Raw genomic sequence first — 5,703 nt, forward strand, 5'->3', positions numbered from 1 at the left:
AATAACATTCATTTCTTACAGTATACCTTTTTCTGACCAAGGGGCTTTACTTGACTTCATTTAATTTACCTATGATCTTTACTTATTTCTCTAACGAAAGACTACAAATCATTTCTGGCCACTCGTGCTGCAAACACATGTTCTTCGTCATATGAAGTATTGGGAAAAATATGAATTCAAATGCATCACTCTTGGAAAAACTATTCAAGGTATGATTTGAATGAACAAATTGATAATAACGTCCATTTATTTTTTACTAGAGCAGTAAAACAATGGTACATGAAGAAAATAAAAAGTGTTTTGGATGATTTTGCCCTCATGTATGGGCAAAATAAGTGAATTTACTCACATATCCACTTTCCCATAACTGCCACCTCACCTCCCTGCCTCTTCTTTTTTTTCTCCATGAATCAGGTTGCTGTGACTATCAAAAGAAATAGAAATTTCTATGAAGTTTTGCTAAAGCAGTTGAGGAGAGGAAAAACAATTTAATATGCTGAACATAAAAGCGAGCATTGTGTTCTCAACTACTTTTGCTGAGCCTCGTCTACTTGTTGGTTGGGGATTACATTCTCCAACTGCAGTCGCCCAAGACCCCTCAAGTGCAATACTCATGGGAACAGCTCACTATTCCTTTCTCAGTTTTAAAAAATAACACAAGCATGTGTGCAGAAATTATACAAGTGAGTAGTTATGTCTGCATATATGTCATAATGAGATATTGCATAAGTGTTTCCACCTTCCTCTGGGGAGACATATAGAAAACAAGACAACACATCTTCAAGTTTGGTATAGTTTGACTTGAGTGGCCAACGAGTTTATCTTTCAAATATTAGTTCAAGTGAAATACTTTGAGTATTTCAATAATTGGGTTATTTACATGAGTAGTAAAATTATTCTTATTTGAAATTTCTCTAATAAGAGTTATTGAGTTAAAAATATCAGTTAATTATGGATACTTGCATATGATTCTCATCTTTGGGTTAATATACAGGCTATAAATATTTATATCTTCTATATACTTATACGTGTATAAGTATATATGTATATATACAGATATGAGTGTATATGTAAATATAATCCTCTCTTCTCTCATATTTACTTTTCCATTTGAACGTATTTTGAATTTGCTAGTGTGATAAGCAGAATAATGGCCCCCATTAAGGATGTCCATATCTTAATCCCCAGAACCTGTGAATATGTTACCTTAGATGGCAGAAGGACTTTGCTGAAGTGATTAAGGTTAAAGAACTTGAGAGAAGATGATCCTGGATTATGCAAGTGTGCCTAATTTAATTGCAGGAGTTCTTAAAAGTGGAAGAAAAGTCAGGAAAGGCAGGAAAGTGGGTAAGAAAGATGTGATACGAGAACTCAAACCAACATTGTTGGCTTTGAAGATGGAGGAAGGCGCCATGAGTCAAGGAATGTGGACAGCTTCTAGAAGATGGAAAAGGCAAGAAAACACAATCTCCTTTAGAGCTTCCAGAAAGGAACATAGCCCTGTCACCACCTTGAGTTTTGCCCAGTGAGCCCACATAGTGTTAGGTAGGTAGTTAGTCAGGCATGAGCGACAGGAGCCAAGGCCCAGCTCTGTAACTATAGAAACTTCCCTTGAGGACCTTCCTTAAACACCTCCCAGAAATACTTCCTTTTTAGGGTTATATATTACCTCCAAATCCTAGAGCACAAAGGCCATAAAAGCTGCTGGCCTAAACCAGCTAATGCATGCCCAAAAAGTACTGCCCGTAACTTCAGCTTCGTTATACCATCATTATAACCTCATGACTATGCCTGGAAGTTCATGAATTTAATTATAACAGACTGAATTCTGGGTAAGCACATGCGCAGTAGGCAAAGCTTTATATAGCAGCCAACTGTTAGTCAAGGTGACCTCACATAGGGATCATCTAGGACCTCCCATCACAACCCAAATATAAACAGACCTTCCAATTTCTGTGTTGTTACAGTGTTCCTGGCTGGAAACCTGCTTCTCTCTTTGAGGCATACTATCTTATCTCTTTATCTCCTAAATTCTACAGGGCTGCAGACTTCCCTAGCATATTCTCTCTCCTTCTAAAATGTGCTTTCAGTAAATCTTCCTTTTTCTAAATCTTGCTGACCTGTAATTCTTTGCTGCATCGGCAGGGAAGAACTGAGGAACACCAACACACAATGCCACCGTCCACTATTCACCTCCTCCTCCTCCTTCATGCCACTGTGGCGATGCCAGATTTCACTTCACCCCAGTGGTGACAATAGGACTTTGACCCACAGGATTGTAAGATAATTAAATTTGTGTCATTTTAAGCCACTAAGTTTGTAGTAATTTGCACAGAAGAAATAGAAAACAAATAAAGCTGGCAATTTCAGTAATGGCATTCCAGACATTTTTAGCTGTCATAGTGGAGGAACAAGTAGAATATATAGAAGTTTCAATAGTACAAAAGAAATCCTCTGCATCTTTGGCCTCTAAATCAGTCAGTTTGAAATTTCATATTTCCTTCTCTCTATATCTACAGAAAAAAAAAAGAAAATAATCATAATAATCTCTATTATGAACTGAGGTCTTGCTTATATCATGCACTGTACTTAGCATTACAAATATTATCTCATTTAATGTTCACATTAAACCCCATGAAGAAACTGAGGCTTTAAACAATTAAGAAATTTACCCAGTATCACACTATTAGGGATGGGCAGAACCAAAACTGGGACCCAAGTTCCTCTAACTCCAAAGCCTGTAAAGTAAACACATGACCAAAACTCTGAAGCTTTGTCTATTTCTCTTTGCCCCATCATTGTTATAAAGGTGGCAGGACCAGTGTCTCTAAGTCTGGTCTGTAAGGCAAGCATACATTTGAATTTTTTAGGACCATTCTGCTAATTTTAAAGATTCCTTCTCCATGTCCTCAAAAGTCACCCAAATATCCCAGAAATTCTACTGTTTCTTCAAATAGTGAATAAATAGTATAATAAAATACATAGGAATCCCCCAAAATTTTCTGTCAAATCGTATTTCCTTATTTGTCATTAAGAAAATATGATCCAGTCTACGGCCAAACCACCCTGAACGTGCCAGATCTCATCTAATCTCAGAAGTTAAGTAGGGTTAGGCCTGGTTAGTACTTGGATGGGAGACCACTTAGGAATACCAGGTACTATAGGAGTAAAAAATGAAAAAGAAGGAAAAAAAAAAAAGTATGACCCAGGTACCATTGTGTCACTTAGCCCCTTAGACAGGTTATGGAGTTTTGATTTCTATTATATCCATTAAATTCCACCCTGTAAAAATGAGATGGTTTGTGTAGGACTAAGTGAAAGGTAGGTTGGGCCATAATCCCAGCCCTTTGATCAGTAGGGCACCTCAAACTAAATGGCAACTCCAGACACACAATTTAGAAGCTAGGGCAGGACATTCCAATGCACAAGCATCCCATGTGTGTCCAGAGCCACAGGATTATCTTTTTAGAGACTCCCAAACATCACAGCTGAGTTCTGAAGCTGGGAAGATCTGCTCTCCAATCTCAGATATTTATGTAGGGTCTATGATTTCAAATTCCAGTCTTCTGGGGCTGTGTCACTCAACTGACCTGGTCTGACCTCAAGCCCTGAAGCTGGAACAGCCTAGGGTGTCACCTGCCAGGCTGACATCCAGACCTACTACAAATCAGGCCAAGACTTGAGGATGACCAAAGGCAGAAGCAAGGGACCATTGGTCCCTACCATTTGCTCTAAGTTTGTGATACGGTTATAATTTCTTCTACTTTTATTCACAAAACATGTGACATTTTCTATCCATATCCAAACAACATAGACCCAATCTAGAAGGGAATGCTGCAAATTTAATAACAAAGATAAGAAAGAAAATCTTAATTACCTTTAAAACAAAAACAGAAAAGATTTGTGCTAACTCGATTTGTTCTAGTGTTAACTAAAACTTTCATACATTGATGGTGGGAATGCAAAATGATACAGCTACTTTGGAAAACAACTTGGCGCTTTCTTATGAGTTAAACAATACTACCATACCATATGATCCAGCAATTCCAATCCTAAGCATTTAGCCTAGAGAAATAAAAATATAGAAACACACATACACACACAAATTGGATAGAAATATTGATAGAGACTTTACTTAACATTACCCCAAACCGGAAATAACCCAAGACCTTCAGTTGGGGAATGGTACAAATTGTGGTACATCCACACTACGGGATATTACTCAGCAATAAAAAGGAGCAATCTTTTGATACACACAACAACATGGATGAATCTCAAATGCATTATGTTAATTGAAGAAGTCAAACTCAAAAAGCATTATGTGAGTTATGATTTCTTTTAGGCAAATAACAGTAGGGACAGAAAACAGATCAGTGGTTGGCAGGAGCTGTGGGGTGGAGGAAGGACTAACTACAAAGGGAATTTTTCTGGATGATGGAACCATTCTATATCACGATTGTGGTAGTAGCTACACAACTTCATGTGTTTGTCAAAACTCATGAAAATGTACACTAAAAACATAAGTTTATTGTATGTAAATTGTATTGCAATTAACTTGACTTAATAAATAAGTGATATCCCCTCTTCGTAAGATAAAGGCAAACCCCATTGTTAGCTCCTGTAAGATAATTTTGGATCTGTGTGATCCATATGATCAAAGGGACACTGCTGTTTGGGTGTCTTTATGAAATAATTGATGGAGGCCAATCATGTCATTCCACACCTGTTCACCACTGCTTTCACCAGCCCGGTGCATTGAGACACCGCTGCTGCCCTCCCACCATCGCCTCCCTGCACATGCACTTCTCTCCCTGGGGGTGCTCTCTCTCCTAGCTGCTCTCCTTAGGGGTTTCTTCTGATGCTACAGGTCTCTGCTTAAATGTCACATCCTCAGAGAGGTTTTCTTTGATTCTCTTGAGCTAGATTGATGGCCCACTGTTAATCTCTGTCACCATGCCCTGATGGTTTGCTTCACTACTCATGATCTTTCACTTTTTATTGTTAGACTTGTTTATTACTTATATTTTGCTGGAGATGAAAGCCCTGTGAGCAGGCACCATTCTGGCCTTGTTCACTGTTGTATCCTCAACACAGCACACAGTTCCTAGTACAAAGTAGGTGCTAAAGTAGGTGCTATGGACTGAATGTTTATGTTCCCCTAAAATTCATATGTTGAAACTTAACTGTGAGAATAGAACTCTCGTGAATGGGATTTGTGCCCTTATAAAATACACCTCAGATCCAAAAAATTGAAGAGGAGGCAATACTTCCCAACTCATTTTATGAGACCAATATTACCCCGATCCCAAAACCTGGTAAAGATAACACACAAAAAAGAATACTTCAGACCAATATCTCTCATGAACACAGGTGCAAAAATCCTAAATAAGATACTAGCGAACCAAACACAGCAACATATTAAAAGGATTATACACCACGATCAAGTGGGCTTCATCCCAGAGACACAGGGATGGTTCAATGTACACAAATTGATTAATGCGATATACCACATAAACAAATTAAAAAATAAGAATCATATGATCATATCAATAGATGCAGAAAAAGCCTTTGACAAGATACAGAATCCATTTATGATCAAAATACTTAACAAAATCTGTTCAGAAGGAAAGTATCTTAACATAATAAAGGCCATATATGATAAACTCTCAGCCAACATTATACTTAATGGTGAAAAACTAAAAA

The 5,703-nt window shown here is 37.7% G+C and overlaps 1 pseudogene; it reads left to right on the forward strand.

Annotated features, from left to right (window-relative positions):
- The first annotated feature begins 3,048 nt into the window (after positions 1-3,048).
- LOC111747049 lies at positions 3,049-3,167 on the forward strand (annotated as a pseudogene).
- Positions 3,168-5,703: the final 2,536 nt, after the last annotated feature.

This window comes from Pteropus vampyrus, unplaced genomic scaffold (genome assembly GCF_000151845.1).
Source record: "Pteropus vampyrus isolate Shadow unplaced genomic scaffold, Pvam_2.0 Scaffold208, whole genome shotgun sequence".
NCBI classification, from domain to species: Eukaryota; Metazoa; Chordata; class Mammalia; order Chiroptera; family Pteropodidae; genus Pteropus; species Pteropus vampyrus.